The sequence below is a fragment of the Anomaloglossus baeobatrachus genome, chromosome 5, assembly GCF_048569485.1.
Source record: "Anomaloglossus baeobatrachus isolate aAnoBae1 chromosome 5, aAnoBae1.hap1, whole genome shotgun sequence".
NCBI classification, from domain to species: Eukaryota; Metazoa; Chordata; class Amphibia; order Anura; family Aromobatidae; genus Anomaloglossus; species Anomaloglossus baeobatrachus.
Window position 1 is genome coordinate 180,168,731 of NC_134357.1, and position 25,198 is coordinate 180,193,928.

Consider the following 25,198-nt stretch of genomic DNA (forward strand, 5'->3'; position numbering starts at 1 on the left):
ATCGTGGAGGGTCACAAGGCTGGCAAGGGGTACAAAACCCTTTCCAAGGAGTTGGGCCTACCTGTCTCCACTGTTGGGAGCATCATCCGGAAGTGGAAGACTTATGGAACTACTGTTAGCCTTCCACGGCCTGGACAGCCTTTGAAAGTTTCCACCCGTGCCGAGGCCAGGATTGTCCGAAGAGTCAAGGCTAACCCAAGGACAACTAGAAAGGAGCTCCGGGAAGATCTCATGGCAGTGGGGACATTGGTTTCAGTCAATACTATAAGTAACGTACTCCACCGCAATGGTCTCCGTTCCAGACAAGCCTGTAAGGTACCTTTACTTTCAAAGCGTCATGTCAAGGCTCGTCTACAGTTTGCTCATGATCACTTGGAGGACTCTGAGACAGACTGGTTCAAGGTTCTCTGGTCTGATGAGACCAAGATCGAGATCTTTGGTGCCAACCACACACGTGACGTTTGGAGACAGGATGACACTGCATACGACCCCAAGAATACCATCCCTACAGTCAAGCATGGTGGTGGCAGCATCATACTGTGGGGCTGTTTCTCAGCCAAGGGGCCTGGCCATCTGGTCCGCATCCATGGAAGATGGATAGCACGGCCTACCTGGAGCTTTTGGCCAAGACCCTGCGCTCCTCCATCAAGGATCTTAAGATGGGTCGTCATTTCATCTTCCAACAAGACAACGACCCAAAGCACACAGCCAAGAAAACCAAGGCCTGGTTCAAGAGGGATAAAATCAAGGTGTTGCAGTGGCCTAGTCAGTCTCCAGACCTTAACACAATTGAAAACTTGTGGAAGGAGCTCAAGATTAAAGTCCACATGAGACACCCAAAGAACCTAGATAACTTGGAGAAGATCTGCATGGAGGAGTGGGCCAAGATAACTCCAGAGACCTGTGCCGGCCTGATCAGGTCTTATAAAAGACGATTATTAGCTGTAATTGCAAACAAGGATTATTCCACAAAATATTAAACCTAGGGGTTGAATAATAATTGACCCACACTTTTATGTTGAAAATTTATTAAAATTTAACTGAGCAACATAACTTGTTGGTTTGTAAGGTTTATGCATCTGTTAATAAATCCTGCTCTTGTTTGAAGTTTGCAGGCTCTAACTTATTTGCATCTTATCAAACCTGCTAAATCTGCAGGGGGTTGAATACTACTTGTAGGCACTGTAAATATTTTGGAATGGAACGTGTGTTCGTTCTGTACTTACGTGCGTCCGTGATTTTCTCACACTGACATGTCCACATATTCTCCGGCAGCACGGGTGTCACACGGCCCACACCCGTACCACACGGATGTAGTGTGGATGCGGTTCCGTGTGACACGCGCCGAAGAACACGTGTCATTAATTTAAAAATAAAAAAAACATACTCACCTCCACTAGCCCCGCAGATTCTTCCACTGCAAAATGTTCCTGCCATCCGCCGTTCGTTATGAGCGTGTTATGGAGGTAGGTTTGCTGTCACGGGCGCTAATCTCCGATCCTACGCTCGGCCGGAAGCAGCGTCAGCGGGGAGTGGACGGGGCTGGAGTCGAAGATCAGAACCCTGGACAGCAGCGCGGTCAACGTGAGTAGGCAAATTACCGGTTCTTCGTGTGCTATCGCGGATAGCACACAGAGAACACACGTGGACCGCACATACCTGAGACACGTACTTACCACACTCAACACGCAGGGAAAATATGTGTCTCGTGGCATGTGCGTGTTTTTAACGGATGTGTGTTGGAGGCCTTAAAGTTGTCCCAATTTGGATGTTCACTTTTGTAAGCAGAACATTCTTATGAGGATGACTGTTGTTAATGCCTTAAGACCTCATCATTACATCTTTTCGAGAGCTGAAAGATCTGTAAGGTGACTGGATGATGGGTAGGAAAGATTTTAGCAATTTGAGTGTTACGGGACAGCAAAGACTAGACAATGACATTGGGTGTAAAAATGAACAATTTTATTTTTGCTGAATTTGTAGCATAAGGAATAATTTGTTTCATATATCAGTCTAAAACAACGGGGGCACACATTTTCCTTTTCCAGTACGAGGCCAAACATTCTTATTGCTTCTAATGGTGAAACACATGGCTTAAACAGGCTCTTTAGCAACACGTCCCATGTAGGGGAGACGCCTCTACTCTGCACTTTCTGGTGTGCTGGTGTTTTAGCTCCTACTCACCCTGGAATATGTCTCTTTTAGACCCGGTGTGTACGCTGCGGATTTACAGTGGATTTTGCCTTGATTGTGCTGCAGAAAATGTGTCTAACATTGCTGCAGTCATTTCCCAGGAAATCCTATGGGTTTTAAAGAATGCTGTGCGCACACTGAGTTTTTTTATACCCGCAGATTTTTCGCTGCGGAATTAATGTGCATATCACTTCTTTTCTGCGGGTACCAGTGTTTTTTGCCATAGATAATGGTAAAAATCCACAGGGACCAACCTGCGGAAAATCAGCATAAAATCCGCGGCAAACCGCAGTAAAACCACATGCGGATTTCGTTGCGGTTTTGGTGCGTTTTTTTACCGCAGGTGCATGATTATTTAAGAGGGTCCGGTTTTTCCTTAAGAAAGAGGCACTTTCTAGTGCGCACATAGCCTTAAGCATCATTCACAGCAATGCAGTCTCGCTCTCCAAACTGCTAGTTCTTACAACTAGAAACTCACCAGCACTTCTCACCACCTGATTTAGAGTCCCATTAGATGGGATTTTGCTTATGACCCACATCAGACAGGAAACATTTTTTTCTTTCCACACTTTAGCCACTTACAGAAATCCTTTTACTTACTATTAGAAACACAACAACCAAAGGTGGTCACATCTCATATACAGGTGCGAGAATGCAGCAGCACAGAGAATGAAGACTCAGTGATTAAGTAGAACACGTTTGTTATTTATTAACTATTTACAACTCAAGAAATGAATATGCAATAACTTGCAAATGGCAATTCATAAGTCACTGACAATAAAGCGCAATACAGTACTTAAGATCTTTGTTGACTTTAACGGTACTTGCCTGTCTATAATTTTGTCTCTAAAGCCCTGGCCACTGCCCTATAAAATAATAAATCCAGCATTACTACACTAAGAAGTGTAAAACCAATAGGCTAATCATCGGCTACAGATTCCCTAGCTTTCCCTATACTGTTAATCGTCACCTTTGTGTCCTTACAAACAGACTTATAAATACAATCTGGATTAATAGCTTCAACAATATAATACAATGAGCAACATCAAGAAGGATACAGTGGTCCACCAGCTGTCACAGTTCGAGTTGCATCAATTAGAGCTTTCACTCAGCCCCTTTGTCTTTTTATGGTGATTACTTCTACAGGACCTAACAGTAGTCAACTCCACACATTTGCTAGGCCTCAAGTCCTATACTGTAGTCTGTGATCAGTTCCCTTTATCACCAACTTGTTCTTGCTATTTTTAATTCCTAGAGTGCCACTGAAGTCCCTTTCCTTTGCTTTAACTAGGCCTTCCGGCCTTCTACTCACCCACTTTAAGTTTTGTTCCTTTTGCTAGGCCTCCTGGCTTCTACTCACCCAGTCAAAGTTTTGTCCCTTTTGCTAGGCCTGCTGGCCTTCTTTTCACCTGATCAAAGTTACTTTCTTTTAACTTGGCCTTTTAGTCCTGCTGCTTGCACATCTGAGGATTTGTATCCCTTTAGCCAGGCATCCGAGCCTGCGGCTCAAGCGTCTGAATGGTTCTGTATCATTGATTAGAAAAACTAGAATTCCATGTTCTTTGAGAAGGATCTGCACTCCTGGACAATTTCACTACCTAAGGCCTGAAACACACGTCTGCAAAAAACACGTGAGTGTCTTGCACTCCCTTTTTTGGTCCTTGTTACGTTTTGGATGTCTGTTTCTCCGGTACGTGTGACATCAGTGTGATGGCGTATGCTTGCCGTGCGTGCGTGTTGAATGTCCGTGTATGCGTGAGATACGTACGTGTCATGTCCGTGTGCAGTCCGTGTGTCTTGAGCTGTTTCACCATTAAAAAAAAAACAAAAAACACACAAAGGACCGTACGGATAGCACACGTACATGGTTCGTGTCACGTACGTGCAGACATAGACCCATTCACTTTAGCTGGTCCGGGTCTGCGTGATGCTGGAGAAATGCGGACATCTCAGCCATGTTAAAAAACGCACACACGTACAAACCACATGGACACAGGTTCCATGTGGCTTTACTATGTGTGCCTGTTACCATAGGGTAACATTGGTGCACATGTGCTCGTGACGCCGGTACATGTCAAAAAGTCCCAAGCACGTACCAGTGGCACGGATGTGTGTTGCAGGCCTAAGATAGTTATAAGTCTCTAGTCACATTCTTCTAGGGTTTAGATATAAGCCAATGCAGGGGTCGGTTCACGTGCAACTTAATACAAGTCTGGGTGATCACTTTAGCGCTTTTATATTTTCATGCTGCATCAAAGCAGATCACATGGGTATTAGTGTAGCATGTGTCCACCTCTACCAAATGAAAAATACAAAATGTGTCCACCTCTACAAAATGAAACACAAAAAGTAAATAAACAGTAAAAATGCATAGGACCTCAGTCAGTCGGAAAATGACCAGAAATTGCGATTATATCAGCGGAAATTGCGCAGTTATTTAATCTACGATGGCATTGAATGGTGCTTCGTTGTGTATCCTTTTCCACCAATATTCAGCGAAGTGACCGGGCAATACACTTGGTGATATAGCTTTCATTTTTCGCAATATTTTGGTTTTAATGTGACCCCAGTGGTACTCGATCCTTTGCGTGTTTGCGCCCGTGATAGGGTCATTGAAATTTTGTTGATGATTCACCGTTTCGTGCATGTAATTGAAACCTTGCCATGTTGAAATGTACCAATAAGCGGCCGTCTGATCTAATCAATGTGCCGGGTGCTATATGGCTATATGGCGTTGAATTATTGGTCGCAACGTTTATTCATTCCGACGAAGCACATGGAACTTGCGTAAGTCTTATTTCCCATCCATTTTTTCCTACACCATTCCAAAAATTCACGGACCAACGACCTCGTTACTAAAATTCTGTCGTGCTGGCAGCACGCGGTTTCCCTGCAGAAGACGTCCCCTGTTGTATTTTCTACGACCACGCATCAAACTTTCGTCAATCTGAACGATTTCTCCCAGGCCTCCCATGGCTGGAGCATCATTTAGGGAACGTTGGCATACTTCCCAGATTTACTTTCGCCAATCAACTTATGTCTGATTATTTTGTTTGTTTCATTTTATAGAGGTGGACACATTATGTTTGTAGAGGTGGACACCATTTTGTAGAGGTGGACACATGCTACACTACTACCAATCACATGACCCTGTGTATTTAGACTCTCTTTTACTACTATGTAGCAATCACTTTTCTATGGTTCCTAAAGTATTATAGTTCCCGTCTCTTCTATTTCTGGCCACTAACAGCAGCTTCCTTTTACGCAGGTTTCACTATGCTTTCCTACTGAATGAGTCACTCACTTCCATACACAGGTATTGTCCCAGGTCTATCTGACAGAAGCACAACAACCTAAAGGGTAAAGAGGCACAGTTCTTTCTACTATACTCTACACAGTGTTTTTAGGATCCGGGCTCACCTCTACAGATCAGTTTAATTGTTTTATCAAACTGGAGATAAGCTCTGCCCAAAATCCACTTTCCCCCACAGTGCTGCTGTAGTAAAGTCTTAAGCCTGCTTTACACCAGGCAATCTATCGGGCGATAGATCGTCGGGGTCACGGTTTTTGTGACGCACATCCGGCATCGCTGGCGATGCCGGCCTGTGTGACACCTCCTAGCGACGCAGTATCGCTCACAAATCGTGAGTCGGGTACTGCTCGTTAGGTTCCATAATATCGGTTACTTTAGTCGCCCATCGTTTCCGTGGTAGCACACGTCGCTCCGTGTGACACCACGGGAACGATGAGCAGCTCACCTGCCTCCCGCGGCCGCCGCCGGCTCTATGTGGAAGGAAGGAGGTGGGCGGGATGTTTACATCCTGCTCATCTCCGCCCCTCCGCTCTGATTGGCCGGCGGCCGTGTGACGTCACTGTGACGCCAAACGTCCCTCCCACTCCAGGAAGTGGACGTTCGCCGCCCACAGCGAGGTCGCACGAGAGGTAAGTATGTGTGACGGGGTTTAGTAACTTTGTGCGACACGGGCAGCGATTTGCCCGTGACGCAAAAAGGACGGGGGCGGGTACGATCGATTGTGAAATCGCACAATCGATCGTACCGTGTAAAGCAGGCTTTAATCGTGCTGCTGCCTTACCTGTCACAGTTCTGCTAGCCAATCAGCAGCTATGCTTGTGACATATGACGGATGCTGCTTATCAACATGCTTAGCATCCCCATAGGATGTTATTTCTTTTATTAAGAAGTTTTCAGAGCAATTCAGAGGTGTTTCTACATGGTGTGCTAATGGGGTATGGTGTGTTACATTGATGCTTCAGGTAACATCTACAACCTTATCAGCACTGAGAGCTAGGAATATGTGTCACTCGTGCTTGTATATAGCATTGCAGGTAACTTTTAATTAGAGATGAGCAAAAATATCAAACTACTTTTGTCTAGTTAAGAGCAGTACTCTATGGTAAATGGATCAAGGCAGTACAACGTCTGTGACTGGCACTCAGATGCTAACATCTTGGGCTCTTCTGGCAATTACTAAGCACAGTGGTGGCATGACATCACTGCATGAGGCATGTCATGACCGCACAAAGCCTAGCTGCAATGTCATACTACTACTACTACTTCTACTACATTATCTGTGTTCAGAGAGTTATCATTGTGTTTAATCTACTGTATTTCTTTGGACTACAAACATACCATTGCCGAAGCTACACTAAACTGATCACACTCTGCACGAGATGGGTTAAGGGGTACTTCTCACATAGCAAGATCGCTAGCGAGATCGCTGCTCAGTCACGGTTTTTGTGACGCACCAGTGACCTCATTAACGATCTCGCTGTGTGTGACACTGAGCAGCAATCTGGCCCCTGCTGTGAAATCGCTGCTCGTTACACACTGCTCTGGTTCATTTTTTGGACGTTGCTCTCCCGCTGTGAAGCACACATCGCTGTGTTTGACAGCGAGAGAGCAATGATCTGAATGTGCAGGGAGCCGGCTTCTGGCAGCCTGCAGTAAGCTGTAACCAAGGTAAATATTGGGTAACCAAGCGAAGTGCTTTGTTTCATTACCTAATATTTACCTTGGTTACTAGCGTCCGCCGCTCTCAGGCTGCCAGTGCCGGCTCCCTGCTCCCTGCACACGTAGCCGGAGTACACATCGGGTAACTAAGCAAAGCGGTTTGCTTATTAACCCGATGTGTACCCTAGCTACGAGTGCGGGGAGCCAGCGCTAAGCGGTGTGCGCTGCTAACCAAGGTAAATATCGAGTAACCAAGCGCTTGGTTACCCGATATTTACCTTAGTTACCAAGCGCAGCATCGCTTCCACGCGTCGCTGGGGGCTGGTCACTGGTCGCTGGTGAGATCTACCTGATTGACAGCTCACCAGCGACCATGTAGCGAAGCACCAGCGATCCTGACCAGGTCAGCTCGCTGGTGGGATCGCTGGAGCACCGCTAAAGTGTGACGGTACCCTAAGGTCTTATGTTTGAGAAATCTTAGGAATCATATGATCTGTTATGATAAGCATGATATTATGCGGTATGTTGCTGTATAAAGTACATTGTCTACTGTGTATAAAAATTTAATAAAATTTAAAATTAGTAAAAAAAAGACCCTGCTCACAGCTCCTGCAGTGGCATGCACTTACTTCACATACTAACACTCTTGAATTGTCTTGAACACTCTTTTATTGTCAGCCATCACTTAAAGGTGCTGCTGCTAATCCTGAGCTACTGTATATAATTGCTTGCAGCTGCATCCACATGAATCCACTGTATGCCCTTGTTAAAGATACTAAGGTTAAATCTGACAGCAACCTAATGACTCCAATTGGTAAGCAGCCTTCTGGGGAAACTACATTTATGGCAGTCATTATCATCATTAAAAACTACTTAAAGGAGCCACGTCATGTTGTACTCAAGCATACTCTCAAGGTCCATAAATACCATTGTGGATTGGTCTCTTGATCATGCAGTGGAGTTGATCCTTAAAGCTTGGCAAGGTAGCTTTTAGGATGGATAGCTAAATCCACAATCCAAGAATTGGTGTCAATAGGCTTGTCCACATGCATTCTGTACTTGAGGGCAAGGCTTATAGACATGAAGTAGTTTGTTTGGACCATTTAGCATAGTAGTTTTGCTGAAACACAATACACCCATTTAAATACTCAAGGTGAAGAGATAGGATGTAGTTAGGTCAGTGACAGAGCTCATGGTTCATGAGTTCACCCTTGACCAAGAATTGAGACTTTTTTTAGGTCCCTCAGACTTAAAACACATTTCCACACAACAGACACAAGCACAAACATTCCTCTAGAATCTAATCCAGAAACATTTCGATTAAGAGATCTCAAATTGACAATCCCTAGTACTTTTCAACCCTAAAACATATCATCCCGTGGAAACCTTTATCGGTTTGGTCACCATTGACAGTAGAAAGGTCATAAATGATATCAGAAGCGGTCATTTGCACATTTGAAACAATCTGACACCTGAGGAAAGCTAGGTTCTACAGGGCCTTAAGCATAATCATAAGCTGGTTATTAAACCAGCAGACAAGGGACGCGCCATAGTTGTGATGGACAGATGATATTACATTTCTGAAATTCATGGACAATTAGAAGACCACACCACCTATACACCTATTCCCTGGGATCCCACACCTAGAATCAGAGATCTTATCAAATATCTCATAGAGGAACATTTGGGGCTTGGCACCATTGACAACAAATTGTCAGAATTTCTAAATAAGGATTTCCCTATCACACCCTTTTGTTATACATTACCTAAAATACATAAAAATCTCAATCAACAACCGGGACGTCCTATCGTGGCCTCCACTGAGTCCATTTTTATCACCCCTGGCCATTACATTTGAAAAAATCTTGAATCCCATGATACCAATGATTTCTTGGTACATCAAAGATACCACTGGCTTCCTAGAACTTCTTAGGACTTTAGATAATATCTCCCCTGATGATATTCTAGTTACTTTAGACGTTAACAGTTTGTACACCAGTATAGACCACCGACAAGGGATAGAAGCGGTTGATTTTTTTCTGGACAAACATGACAGATTATCTCTCCAACAAAAAAAGTTTGTGATTGACCTCCTAGAGACAGTATTACATAATAACTTTTTTCTCTTTGAGGATCAGTTTTATCTGCAAATAAAAGGGACCGCGATGGATCGAATGTGGCTCCGCCATATGCGAACATTTTTATGGCACACTTAGAGGACACTTTTGTCTACACCAACCCTATGTTTACTACACATGTGATCACATGGTGCAGATACATAGATGATATCTTTATGATCTGGCATGGCGGGGCACCAGCATTAGACACCTTTTACTCAGATTTGAATGATTGTTTACCCAATTTGCCCTGTTGAAAATCCGAGGACTATACCATCATGATGAGTAAAGAATAAAAATTGTCTAATGCTCTATAACAACCGTGTATATGTAGTCGCCACTATCTTCTCTAATTTACATATGTGTTTATTGATTTAGCTTTACGTTGACATATGGCCCCTTACTATGTGGTTATTCTATTTAATCAATAATGCTTAATTATGCGGGTCCAAGTATGTGTGACCCATTGTAATTGACTAGATTGGGTATATGAATTAGACTACTTATTCTGTGTTATTTTTATTACTATATAATAAACACTGACCTGTATATGACGTGTTTTAGTTTCCTTGTCATTCCCCCCTGCGTACAGCTGAGCCGCTGTGCTGTGTGGGCTGCACAAGCGGGACTTCCGGGTGTATACACCCAGCGGTGTCAGGTATTGAGCCGCGCATGCATTTAATTACGTCTGGGAAAAAGTTTTCCCGACGCATGCGTGGATGTTCAATGATTACCACCGGGTGAGATACTACTGTCTTCCGGGTTCCGATGGCAGTGCACGCGCGATAGACAGCCGGCTCAGCTGTTCAAAGTGGGAAATCACTACTATAAAGGCAGGTACTTTGGGTTTACTCAGACAACGAGTGGTGGTCCTTGAAAAAGGATCATGAAACGCGCGTCAGGCTTGGACCGAGGACTACTTGATCCTGCTTATCTATCCAGAGGGTATGTAATGTGATTATCATGTATATCTTTATATAACATCCTTGACTATTCCCTCATTGTGGTATTATATTGCACGCACCACGGGATGATGTGGATCGCAATGAAAGTAACCTTTTGGTTGTAAGCAGGATCTCAGTAGGACATTAGGTCTGAGGGGAGCAGGATATGTGGTTGTTTTATCCAACCTGCTTTTTGTTTTCCCTCAGACTATAATTGACATTTGATACTGATGTAGTCACCCAGTCCCCACCTTGATGAGATTTACTTGCTCTTTGAAATTGTCTCTTTTTCTATTGTGTACGATATTCATACTGTGTTACAGAGTGGTCACTACTCTGTTATGTGTCTGTATGTTATTTATACATTAATAAATTTATATTGGACTTATCATACTCCATTGTGTGTTTTCACATAGCTGGTATCCTTGCAGGAGTTGATCCTATTATTTTCAATCCTTTAGCATGGGGGAGTTTATGGGCACTAGCAATTTATAAACGTTACAATATGCTTTCCCCCAATTGTTCCATGAATATTGTGTTCAAAAAAAGTTTGTGATTGACCTCCTAGACAGTATTACATAATAATTTTTTTCTCTTTGAGGATCAGTTTTATCTGCAAATAAAAGAGACCGCCATGTGATCGAATGTGGTGCCGCGATATGCAAACATTTTTATGGCGCACTTAGAGGAAACTTTTGTCTACACCCATCCTATGTTTTCTACACATGTGGTCACATGGCGCACATACATAGATGATATCTTTATGATCTGGCGTGGCGGGGCACCAGCATTAGACACCTTTTACTCAGATTTGAATGGTTGTTTACCCAATTTTCATTTTAATATACATTCTGATAAACAGACAATGAATTTTCTAGATATCCTTATTCTGAAATCCGATAATGGTAAGATTACAACAGATCTTTATGTAAAACCCATGAATAGGAACATTCTGCTGCACTTCACCAGCGCACATCCCAAACATGTCAAAAAGGCATTGCCACTGTCACAGATTAAGAGAGTTGAACGCATAGTATCTGATCCAAGTAAAATATATCTTTGTACCGTGTTAGCCAGTAGAGATTAGTATCTGATCCTGATTTAAGTGAGACACGCTGTAAGGAGATAAGTAACAAGTTTATTGCAAGAGGATATCCACATAAGATAAGCTGCTGTCTGCTCTCCTGCATACACTAGCGAATGGAGCATGCTGAGCCTTGCCATTCTGCATCTGCTGTCTGCTCTCCTCCATACAGACAGACAGCAGCTACAGAACTACAAGGCTCAGCATACTCCATCCAGGACTGTATGCAGGAGTTTTTTGCCCCCCCAAAAAATTATGTGGGCTTCGCCATATTTTTGTATGCTAGCCAGGTACAGCAGGCAGCTACGGGCTGCCCCCAACCCCCAGCTTTCTATTTGTACCTGGCTGAGAACCAAAAATATAGGGAAGCCCTTTTTTATTATTTCATGAATTTCATGAAATAATTAGAAAACAAATGATGTGGGCTTCGCCCCATTCTTGTGTCCAGCCAGGTACAACTAGGCAGCTGGGGATTGGAATCCGCAGCACTGGTTGGCCTGAGCTTTCTGGGCCCCTCTGCTGCGAATTGCAGTCCGCAGCTGCCCCAGAAAATGGCGCTTTCATAGAAGCGCCATCTTCTGGCGCTGTAGCCAACTCTTCCAGCTGCCCTGGTGATGGGTGGTTCGCTGGGTAATAATAGGGTTAGGGCTAGCTGTATATTATCAACTAAAATCATTATTACCCAGCGAGCCACCGGCATCAGGGCAGCTGGAAGAGTTGGATACAGTGCCAGATGAAGGTGCTTCTATGAGAGTGCCATTTTCTGGGGTGGCTGCGGACTGCAATTCGCAGCAGAGGCGCCCAGAAATCTCGGGCCAACCTGTGCTGCGGATTCCAATCCCCAGCTGCCTAGTTGTACCCAGCTGGACACAAAAATGGGGCGAAGCTCACATCGTTTTTTTTTAATTATTTCATGAAATTCATGAAATAATTAAAAAAGGGCTTCCCTATATTTTTAGTTCCCAGCCAGGTACAAATAGCAGCTGTGGGTTGGGGGCAGCCCGTACCTGCCTGCTGTACCTGGCTAGCATACAAAAATATGGCGAAGCGCACGTCATTTTATTTTTTTTTATTTTTTGGGGGGAAAAAAATAAAAAATGCTTCCCTGGATTTTCCATTGACAGTGAAAGTAACACCAAGCAGTTGGGGTTAGCAGCCAGTAGCTGGTTGGATTACCCTTATCTAGCAATACAAAAAATGCAGCGGGAGCCCATATATATATTTTTTTTATTATTTATTTAAATAACTAAAAAAAAATGGGCTTCCCTGTATTTTGATTTCCTGACATGACAGTGCTGTAAAAATAAATCATTAAAAAATGACATAGCTCCTCGCGCTATTTTTGATTCTCAGCGCAGAGAAAGCAGACAGCTACGGGTTGCCACCCCCATCTGCCTGGAGTTACCTTGGCTGGCAATCAAAATACAGGGAAACCCTTAATTTTTTTTATTTAAAAAAATAGTTTAAAAAAAAAATGACATTGGGTCCCCCCATTTTTGATAGCCATTCAGGATAAAGCAGACTGCTGTAGCCTGAAAACCACAGCTGGCAGCTTTACCGTGGTTGGGGATCCAATGTGGAGGTCACCCTAGGCTCTTTTTTATAATTATTTTATAAATAATAATAATTACAAAAATAGTAGGGTCCCTCCCAAATTGGATCACCAGCCAAGATAAAGCGGACAGCTGTGGTCTGGTATTCTCAGGGTGGGAAGGTCCATAGTTGTTGGCACTTCACAGCCTAAAAATAGCAGTCCGCAGGCACCCCAAAAGTGGCGCATCCACTAGATGCACCAATCCTGGCACTTCACCCCAGCTCATCCCATGCTCTGGTGCAGTGGCAAACGGGGTAATAAATGGGGTTGATACTAGCTGTAAGGTCACCTGACATCAAATCCAGCAGTTTGTAATGTCATGGCGTCTATCAGATACCCGACATCACAAACTGTCAGTACTAACAAAAAAATAGACGAAAAAAAATGTATTTGAAAAAACACTCCCCAAAACATTCCCTCTTTCACCAATTTATTGTAAGGAAAAAAAATAAGGGGGTCCCACGATGACTCTGGACCATCTAGAATATGGGGAGACACGCTCAGGGAACGTATCCCCCATTTTCTAGGAGTACAGACCCTCCATGTGAGGAGTGTGGGTGCAATGAATCTGCACTCACTCTCCCCGGGTCCACAGCAGCAGAGTCCATGTCGTAAGTGTTGCTACCAAAGCTGCAATGCCCTGCTCATGAGGTAAGGGCATACCTAATCAGGAGAACTATTCTACATTTCCAAATATTGGTATTTGCTGATATTATTGCTATTCCACCTACTATATATTGGGTATAGGATCTTGGAGATGGAATACCCCTTTAAGTCCAGTTATCCAGCTGAATGAATACTAAACAACAGAGCTCACAATTGAGATGTGTTTACTTGTGGCGTATAACGGACTCTCATGTTTGGTAGTCGTTCAGCAGGGCAACTATAAAATCAAATCCCTCCATTTGTAAATGTAGTATAGCTCTCCTGATCAACTATGTTCCTTACCTCATCAGCAGGACATTGCAGTAGCTTACAGATGCATGGTTACCGCCACTCACTGTGTCTGAACACAGGAAGCTGAGCTGACAGCCGCTCTGTGCATGCGGCAGGGTCTATTGTGAAGGAGGAAGCCGCGGTGGATCAACGCTGCACAGGTACCGTGGGACACACACCGGAGGGGTAATAGGGGGTGACCTGGTAGGGCCTGGGGAGGAGTTTTCTGTCGCATGTGTCATGGCACATGCGACAGAAATCAGAGGAGTAGGGTGACTGCGGCCAGCACGCTGCTGTGCGCGTGGTCATCTTGGATTTCCGGGAGGGGTCGGGGGGTAAACTTTGGCGACACCAGGGGACCAGAGGGGACCGGGAAAGAGATTTATCTCCCATCTGAGATGTTTGTTCATGCCAGATGGGAGATAAATAATTTTTTACCGGAGCTGTCATTTACTGTAACTTGATCATCGGTATACGGTGTATACCGGTGATCATGTGAGCGGGGACGGGAAACACCGGCCTGAGCCATGATCTCCAGGGTCTCAGCTACCCCTGAATCCCTGGAGATTTTCTGAAGCTGGGGGCGCTATTCACTTATTTCTGCCTGCTGTTTATAAACAGCTGATCAGAATAAGGCTACATTCACACAACCGATCCGTTTTTGTGGTCCTCGAAAAACGGTGCATCTGTGTGACATCCGTTTCCATTCCGTATACGGTCCGTATGTCATCCATTTTTCATCCGTGCGCCTTACTTTTTTTTTGTGTATTGCAAAAAAACTGAATGAGGGAAAATACATACATTTACCAATGATCCATAGCTTCAACCTACATGAGGCGGTCACATGTTCACCCCAGTGCACTTTTCTACTGCTTTTCACAGAGTAGAGCACTCTGGTTATTTTCCTTTGCTTGTACACTTCATATCAGTCTTTTCTGTCATTATAATGGCAGAGAGACACATCATTAGTAGAGATGAGCGAACCGGTCGCGGTTCGGCTCGAGTTCGGTTCGCCGAACGGGCGTCTCGTTCGAGTTCGGTTCGGCGAACGTTCGACGAACCGAACTCGAACCGCATCGGAAACAATAGGAGGCAATCACAAACACATAACAACACATTATAATTGTACACATACAGTTAATAAACATTGCCATAACACTTACCGGTCCCTTCGATCCCTCCTGCACTCTGTCTCCTGCCGCTATTCCATCCGATGATCGCTGAATCTTCCCGGTAACCAGCACTGCCAGCAGTGATGCAGGACTTATCGTGACGTGAAAAATAGCCATGTGACCAGTCACGTGCCTGTTATCTCATTGTCTACAGACTGGTCACATGACTATGACGCGTCATGTAGGACCTGTCATTGCATCTCTGTTACATGGTGCTCTAGCTCGACTCCCCGCTCTGCTTCCCCGTTCCCTTAAGGTACCGTCACACTAAGCGATGCTCCAGCGATCCCACCAGCAACCTGATCTGGAAGGGATCGCTAAAGCGTCACTGCACGGGTTGCTGGTGAGCTGTCACACAGGCAGATCTCACCAGCAACCAGTGACCACAGCCCCAAGCCAGCAGCACACTTGGAAGCGATGCTGCGCTTGGTAACTAAGGTAAATATCGGGTAACCAACCCGATATTTACCTTGGTTACCAGCGCACACCACTTAGCGCTGGCTCCCTGCACTCCTAGTCACAGTACACAGCGGGTTAATTTAACCCGATGTGTAGTCCGGCTATGTGTGCAGGGGGCTGGCACTTGTAGCGTGAGAGTGGCGGATGCTGGTAACTACGGTAAACATCGGGTAACCAAGGAAAGGGCTTCTGGGTTACCCGATGTTTACCGTAGTTACCAGTGTCCGCAGAAGCCGGCTCCTGACCGGCTGACACAGCCGGTCAAGCACGGAGATCACCGTTGCCATAGCAACGCGCTTGGTAGCGGTGACAGGGACGTCCCGCTACCAGCACGCAGCGGCACCGGAATCACGTGATCGGAGCAGCGCTGCTATGGCAACCCATGCCACCGCTTACAGAGTGATTTCTGCACGGAGCACCGCGTCTTCCCCCATACAGCTGTGCTGTCTGATGGAGCAGAGCTGCATTTGTTGAAGGGTAAAGAAGACAGAAGAGCAGGATCGTGCAGGGGTGACAGGGGGTAATAAAGATGATGATGGCGCTCCTATGAGAGTGCCATTTTCTGGGGCGGCTGCGGACTGCAATTCGCAGCAGAGGAGCCCAGAAACCTCGGGCTAACCTGTGTTGTGGATTCCAATCCCCAGGTGAGTAGTTGTTCCCGGCTGGACACAAAAATGAGGCGAAGTCTACGTCGTGTTTTTTTTTTTTAATTATTTCATAAAATTCATGAATTAATTAAAAAAAGGGCTTCCCTATATTTTTAGTTCCCAGCCGGGTACAAATAGGCAGCTGGGGGTTGGGGGCAGCCCGTACCTGCCTGCTGTACCTGGCTAGCATACAAAAATATGGCGAAGCGCACGTAATTTTTTTTGGAGTTTTTTGGCAAAAAAAAAAAAAATGCTTCCCTGGATTTTCCATTGCCAGTGAAGGTAACACCAAGCAGTGGGGGTTAGCAGCCAGTAGCTGCTTGGATTACCCTTAGCTAGCAATACAAAAAATGCAGCGGGAGCCCATATATATTTTTTTTAATTATTTATTTAAATAACTAAAAACAAAAAGGGCTTCCCTGTATTTTGATTGCCTGACATGACAGTGCTGTAAAAATAAATCTTTAAAAAAAATGACATAGCGCTCCGCAGTATTTTTGATTCTCAGTGCAGATAAAGCAGACAGCTACGGGTTGCCACCCCCATCTGCCTGGCGTTACCTTGGCTGGCAATCAAAATACAGGGAAGCCCATTTATTTTTTTTATTTAAAAAATAGTTAAAAAAAAAATGATGTTGGGTCCCCCCATTTTTGATAGCCAGCTAGGGTAAAGCAGACGGCTGTAGCCTGAAAACCACAGCTGGCAGCTTTACCGTGGTTGGGGATCCAATGTGGAGGTCACCCCAGGCTCTTTTTTTATAATAATTTTATAAATAATAATAATTACAAAAAAAGAGTAGGGTCCCCCCCAAATTGGATCACCAGCCAAGGTAAAGCGGACAGCTGTGGTCTGGTATTCTCAGGGTGGGAATTTCCATAGTTATTGGGCCTTCACAGCCTAAAAATAGCAGGCCGCAGGCGCCCCAGAAGTGGTGCATTCACTAGATGCGCCACTCCTGGCGCTTCACCCCAGCTCATTCCGTGCCCTGGTGCAGTGGCAAACGGGGTAATAAATGGGGTTGATACTAGTTGTAAAGTCACCTGACATCAAGCCCAGCAGTTTGTGATGTCATGGCGTCTATCAGATACCCGACATCATAAACTGTCAGTACTAACAAAAAAAATCGACAAAAAAATTTTATTTGAAAGAAAATTCCCCAAAACATTCCCTCTTTCACAAATTTATTGTAAGGAAAAAACGGGAACGTATCCCCCATTTTCTAGGAGTGCAGACCCTCCATGTGAGGAGTGTGGGTGCAATAAATCTGCACCCACTCTTCCCGGGTCCACAGCAGCAGAGTCCATGTCGTGACGGTTGCTACCAAAGCTGCAATGCCCTGCTGATGAGGTAAGGGCATGCCTAATCAGGAGAACTATTCTACATTTCCAAACATTGGTATTTGCTGATATTATTGCTATTCCACCTACTATATATTGGAGATAGGATCTTGGAGATGGAATACCCCTTTAAGGTCAGTTATCCAGCTGAATGAATACTAAACAACAGAGCTCGCTATTTAGATGTGTTTTCTTGTGGCGTATAACGGACTCTCATGTTTGGTAGTCATTCAGCAGGGCAACTATAAAATCAAATGCCTCCATTTGGAAATGTAGTATATAGCTCTCCTGATCAACTATGTTCCTTACCTCATGAGCAGGGCATTGCAGTAATAATAATAATTTATTCATTTATTTAGCGCTATTAATTCCATAGTGGTTTGCATACATTGCGAACACTATCCCCATTGGGGCTCACAATCTAAATTCCCTATCTGTATGTCTTTGGAGTGTGGGAGGAAACCGGAGAACCCGGAGGAAACCCACGCAAACACGGGGAGAACATACAAACTCCTTGCAGATGGTGTCCTTGGTGGGAATGGAACCCAGGACTTCAGCGCTGCAAGACTGCATTGCTAACCACTGAGCCACCACAAGACTGCAATGCTAACCACTGAGTCACCGTGCCGCCCATTTAGCTTACAGATGCATAACCACCACTCACTGTGTCTGAACACAGGAACTTGAGCTGACAGCCACTCTGTTCATGCGCCAGCGTCTATTGTGAAGGAGAGGGCCGTGGGGGATCAATGCTGCACAGGTACCGTAGGACACCGGGGAACACCGGTGGGGTTATAGGGGGTGACCTGGCAGAGCCTGGGGAGGAGTTTTCTGTCGCATGTGTCATGCACATGTGACAGAAATCAGAGGAGTAGGGTGAATGCGGCCGGCGCGCTGCTGTGCGCGCGGCCATCTTGGATTTCTGGGAGGGCATCAGGGGGGGCACTTTGGCGACACCGGGGGACCGGAGGGGACCGTGTAGGAGATTTATCATGTTTGTTGATGCCAGATGGGAGATAAATAATTTTTTACCGGCGCTGTCATTTACTGCAACGTGATCATCAGTATACGGTGTATACCTGTGATCACGTGAGCGGGGACCGGAAAAACCGTCCTGAATCAGGATCTCCAGGGTCTCAGCTACCCCTGAAACCCCGGAGATTTTCTGACGCTGGGGGACATTATTCACTTATTTCTGCCTGCTGTTTATAAACGGCAGATCAGAATAAGGCTACATTAACACGACCGATCCATTTTTGCAGTCTGCAAAAAACAGTCCGTTTTTTTTCACGGGTGCATCCGTGTGCCATCCGTTTCCGTTCCGTAGACGGTCCGTATGTCATCTGTTTGTCATCTGTGTGCCTACCGTTTTTTTTGCGTACTGCAAAAAAACTGAAGGAGGGAAAATACATAAATGTACCCAGGATCCATAGCTTCAACCTACCTGAGGCCATCACATGTTCACTCCAGTGCCATTTTCTACTGCTTTTCACAGCGTAGAGCGCTCTGGTGATTTTCTTGTGCTTGTACACTTCATATCAGTCTTTTCTGTCATTATGATGGCAGAAAAATACATATTTTCCACTCTCCTGCATTTTGTAATTTTGCACCCTTTGTTGCCTTTCATGTGGCACTAAGGGGTACTTAGCTTTGTATTTAGCCAAAAAAATGAAAAAAAAAAATGACGTAGGGTTCCCCCTATTTTTGTAGCCAGCTAGGGTAAAGCAGACGGCTGCAGCCTGCAGACCACAGCTGGCAGCTTCACCTTGACTGGTAATCCAAAACTGAGGCACCCCACGCTCTTATTTTAAATTAATTAAATAATTAAAAAAAAAACACGTAGGGGTCCCCCCAAAATTGGATCACCAGCCAAGGTAAAGCAGACAGCTGGGGTCTGATATACTCAGACTAGGGAGGTCCATGGTTATTGGACTCTCCCCAGCCTAAAAATAGCAAGCCGCAGCCGCCCCAGAAGTGGCGCATCCATTAGATGCGCCAATCCTGGTGCTTCGCCCCAGCTCATCCCGTGCCCTGGTGTGGTGGCAAACGGGGTAATATATGGGGTTAATACCAGATGTGTAATGTCACCTGGCACCAAGCCCTGGGATTGGTGAGGTCAGGCGTCTATCAGATACCCGACATCACCAACCCAGTCAGTAATAAATAAAAAATAGACGACAAACACATTTTTATTTGAAAAAACACTCCCCAAAACATTCTCTATTTAACCAATTTATTAGAAAGAAAAACAAATCCAGGTCTGGTGTAATCCAAGGGGTTGCCATGACGATCCACACTGACCCAGTCGATGAAGAGCAGGATGTTCCCCATTGGCTGGGAGAGCAGTGCAGTGACCTGAGCTAACATCAATGGGTCAGCCCAGGTCACTGCAGGGGATGACAAATGCTGCTGTCAGCGAGGTACATTACCTGCGCTGATCTCCTGCACACTGAATCATCTTCACAGCCAAGTATCGCAAGCGGCCCGTGACGTCACCGCTAGTCAGTCTCGGGTTGGAAGCGAGAGAAGGTGATGTGACAAGCGGCGGCCATGGAGGACAGTGACAGTGCTGAGGTCGGGACATCATCACCGAAGGTAAGCCGAGCGGGACCATGTGTGCAGAGTGCCAGGTGGGCAGAGCCTAGCGGGGTAGTGTGCAGAGTGCCAGGTGGGCGGAGCCTAGCAGTGTCATGTGTGCAGAGTGCCAGGTGGGCGAAGCCTAGCGGGGTAATGTGTGCAGAGTGCCAGGTGGGCGGAGCCAAGCGGGACCATGTGTGCAGAGTGTCAGGTGGGCGGAGCCTAGCAGGACCATGTGTGCAGAGTGTCAGGTGGGCGGAGCCTAGCGGGACCATGTGTGCAGAGTGTCAGGTGGGCGGAGCCTAGCGGGACCATGTGTGCAGAGTGCCAGGTGGACGGAGCCTAGCGGGGTAATGTGTGCAGAGTTCCAGGTGGGCGGAGCTTTGCAGTGCCATGTGTGCAGAGTGTCAGGTGGGCGGAGCCTAGCGGGACCATGTGTGCAGAGTGCCAGGTGGGCGGAGCCTAGCGGGGTAATGTGTGCAGAGTGTCAGGTGGGCGGAGCCTAGCGGGACCATGTGTGCAGAGTGCCAGGTGGGCGGAGCCTAGCGGGGTAATGTGTGCAGAGTGCCAGGTGGGCGGAGCCTAGTGGGAGCATGTGTGCAGAGTGTCAGGTGGGCGGAGCCTAGCGGGACCATGTGTGCAGAGTGTCTGGTGTGAGTGCAAAGTGGGTGGAGCCTAGCGGAGTCATGTGGCACTGAGGACGTCAGTGTTGTGGACTGCATGGCTGGCGACAGGTGAGTGTGAGTGTGTGTGCATGTATGTGTACATGCCGCATGCAGGAGGGAGCGGAGCGAGCTGAGCGGGGAAGTGTTGGCTTCCTGCACACATAACTAGGATAAATATCGGGTTACTAACCAAAGCGCTTTGCTTGGATACCCGATGTTTACCAGCTGCCAGCAATGGCTCCTGCACACTGTAGCTGTAAAAAGCCCTGCTTTTTGCTGCTAGAACCGTTCTCGAACGTAACTAGAACTATCGAACTTTAGCAAAAAGCTCGAGTTCTAGTTCGATCTAGAACACCCCCCAAAATCACTCGAACCGCGAACCTCGAACCGCGAATCGCGCTCAACTCTAATCATTAGAGAAGAGCGAACCGGACGTGGTTCGGCTCGAGTTCGGTTCGTTGAACGGAGGTCCCGTTCGAGTTCGGTTGGGCAAACGTTCGACGAACCACTCGAACCGCATAGGAAACAATAGCAGGCAATCACAAACACATAAAAACACCTGGAAAACACCCTCAAAGGTGTCCAAAAGGTGACAAACAACTCACAACACAACACAAACACATGGGAAAGTGAAAAGGACATATACTCATGCGAAAACAAAAAAGCAGGACAAGGAAAAAGAGGAGGAGACACAGATATAGGCATGGCACGCCCTTCTAAAATCATGTAAAACACCGCAAGGTGACTCCAAGCGGAGTTCTCCCTTTTTTCCAAAAATTGGGCCACACACACACCCACCCCTTCAGTGGCAGCACTTGTGCCCCAGTTGTACACTTCACAGCTAGATTTGCATCAAGCACAATCAAAAATACGCCATACTTAACCATTCTCAGGATGACACCGGGTTAGGTAGCAAAGTCTTTGCTGAACCATGACTTGTTCATCTTGGCTCCATTTAAAAAACACAGCAAGCAAGGGTTACTCCAAGCGGAGTCTCCCTTTTTTTTTCAAAAAATTGGGCCACACACACACCCACCCATTCAGTGGCAGCACTTGTGCCCCAGTTGTACACTTCACAGCTAGATTTGCATCAAGCACATTCAAAAATACGCCATACTTAACCGTCCCTAGGAGGACACCGGGGTAGGTAGCTAAGTCTTTCCTGATCCCAGCTCTGTTCATCTTGGCTCCTTTTAAAAACCACAGCAAGCAAGGGTTACTCCAAGCGGAGTCTCCCTTTTTTCCAAAAATTGGGCCACACAGACACTCACCCCTTCAATGGCTGCACTTGTGCCCTAGTTGTACACTTCAAAGGTAGATCTGCATCAAGCACAATCAAAAATACGCCATACTTAACCGTTCCCAGGATGACCCCGAGGTAGGTAGCAAAGTCTTTGCTGATCCCAGCTCTGTTCATCTTGGATTCTTTTAAAAAACACAGCAAGCAAGGGTTACTCCAAGCGGAGTCTCCCTTTTTTCCAAAAATTGGGCCACACAGACACTTACCACTTTAGTGGCTGCCCTTGTGCCCTAGTTGTACACTTCACAGGTAGATTTGCATCAAGCACATTCAAAAATACGCCATACTTAACCGTTCCCAGGATGACACCGGGGTAGGTAGCAAAGTCTATGCTGAACCATGACTTGTTCATCTTGGCTCCTTTTAAAAAACACAGCAAGCAAGGGTTACTCCAAGTGGAGTCTCCCTTTTTTTCAAAAAATTGGGCCCCACACACACCCACCCCTTCAGTGGCAGCACTTGTGCCCTAGTTGCAAACAGGATGTTTTGACTTGCATCAAGCACGTTCCAAATCCACAAGCATTTACTCTCCCCAGGATGACACAGGGGTAGTAAATTCCTTGTGGATCCATGACTTGTTCATTTTGATGAACGTTAGTCTGTCCACATTGTCACTGGACAGACGTGTGCGCTTATCTTTCAGCACACACCCAGCAGCACTGAAGACACGTTCAGAGACAACGCTGGCAGCTGGACATGACAAAATCTCCAAGGCGTAAGTGGAGAGCTCTGGCCATTTTTCAAGATTTGAAGCCCAAAATGAGCAAGGCTCCATTTGCAAAGTCATGGCATTGATGTTCATTTGGAGATACTCCTGTATCATCCTCTCCAGCCTTTGACTATGTGTCCGACTTGTTGTCTCTGGTGGCCTTGCAAAGGAGGGTCTAAAAAAATTATGAAAAGATTCAATAAAATTGCTGTTACCAGCAGCAGTTACGGTGCTACTGGTATGGGTAGACTGTTGAAGATGACGAGACCGTCCCATGTTTGTCAAGTTACAACTGGGAGATTCACTCCCTGCACCTGCACGGTTATTTGGTGGAAAAGCCAAGCAAAGATCGAGTAACAGCTTCTGCTGATACTCCTGCATACGTGCGTCACTTTCTATGGAAGGAATTATGTCACAAAATTTGGACTTGTACCGGGGATCTAATAGTGTGGCAAGCCAGTAGTCATCATCACTTCTAATTTTGACAATACGAGGGTCATGTTGGAGGTAGTGCAGCAAGAAGGCACTCACATGTCATGTTGCGCAGCCATGCGGACCAAGTCCACGCTGTGTTTGTGGCATAGAGGTGCTAATCGTTCTTTCTTCCTCTGACATCTCCCCCCAACCTCTTGCAACTGAAATTTGACCAAGGTCTCCCTCATCCGCTGAGTCTTCCATGTCCATGGACAGTTCGTCCTCCATTTCTTCATGTTCTCCTGCACCTTCCTCAACATTTCGCCTGCTACCATGCGCCCTTGTTGATCCCTGTCCCCCATGGTCCCATGCCTGCCGCGTTGGTGATGATGAACATCTGGACCTTGGTGATGTTGTTGTGTCTTGCGCATATGAATCCTCCTGTAGTTCCTCCTCTTCCTGTTGTCCAACCCCCTGACTCCGAATAGTGTTTAGGGTGTGCTCCAGCATGTAAATGACTGGAATTGTCATGCTGATAATGGCATTGTCAGCGCTAAACATATTCGTCGCCATGTCGAAACTGTGCAGAAGGGTGCACAGGTCCTTGATTTGAGACCACTCCATCAGGGTGATCTGCCCCACCTCTGCATCTTGTTGGCCCAGGCTATACGTCATTACAAATTGCACCAGGGCTCGGCGGTGTTGCCACAGTCGCTGTAACATGTGGAGAGTCGAATTCCAGCGTGTCGGCATATCGCATTTCAGGCGATGAACCGGCAGGCTGAAAGACTTCTGGAGCGATGCAAGTCGCTCAGCAGCGGTGGTTGAACGGCAGAAGTGAGCAGACAGTTTTTCGTGCCCTTTTCAGAAGGCCATCTAGGCCGGGATAGTGTGTTAAAAATTGCTGGAAAACAAGGTTCAACACGTGAGCCATACAAGGCACGTGTGTTACCTTGCCCAGGCGAAGGGCCGCACCCAGGTTTGCAGCATTGTCGCACACGGCCTTACCAGGCTGCAGGTTGAGTGGAGACAACCATTTATTAAACTCAGTCTCCAGAGCTGCCTACAACTCAGCCGCTGTGTGACTCTTATTTCCAAGACATTTCAAGCTAAAGACCACCTGATGCCGTTGCGCTCTGCTGCCAGCATAGTAATGAGGGGTGCGTGATTCCTTCTGCTCAGTGAGAACGCTGGTGGTCTGGCCAGGCAGGCTTGGGGCGGAGGTGGAGGACCCAGATGAGGCAGAAGCAGTGGCAGAACTTGGACAGACAGAGGATTGACACACAAGTCGTGGGGACGGCAAGACTTGTGCAGCAGACCCTTCACCATCTATCACCATAGTTACCCAGTGCCCAGTCAGCGACATGTAACGTCCCTGTCCATGCTTACTGGTCCAAGTATCGGTGGTGAAATGCACCCGTTCACACACAGAGTTTCTCAAGGAAGCGGTGATGTTGTGTGCGACATGCTGGTGTAGCGCAGGCACACCTTTCTTAGAGAAGTAGTGGCAACTGGGCATCTGGTACTGGGGCACAGTGACAGACATAAGGTTTCTAAAGTCCTGTGTGTCCACCAGCTGGAAAGGCAGCATTTCGGTAGCCAAGAGCTTACAGAGGGATAAAGTCAACCTCTTAGCTTTGTCATGGGTCGCAGGAAATGGCCTTTTATTTGTCCACATCTGATGGACAGAGATCTTGCTGCTGTGTGTAGACGGTGTTGAGTAGGGTGTCCCTGGAAAAATGCAGGTTTGTGAGGAAAGTGCAGGTGTAGACATGATGTTGCCTTCATCCAACATTGGTGCTATCGATGTCTGAGAGAGCTGTACACACGTACTTGTTTCCCCTTCCAAACCAACTGACGACCTACCAAGCAAACTGCCTGTTGCGGTTACAGTGGTGGAAGTTGTGCGTGGAAAACCAGGTGTCACAGCTGTCCCCACAGTCCTAGAAGATGAAGAGTGCGCGGATGCACTGGAAGGGGCAGACGGTGGATGGTTCTCTCCGCTAGGCTGCATTGCAACACGGTGAACTTCCCACTGGGACATATGATATTTATTCATGTGACGATTCATGGAAGAA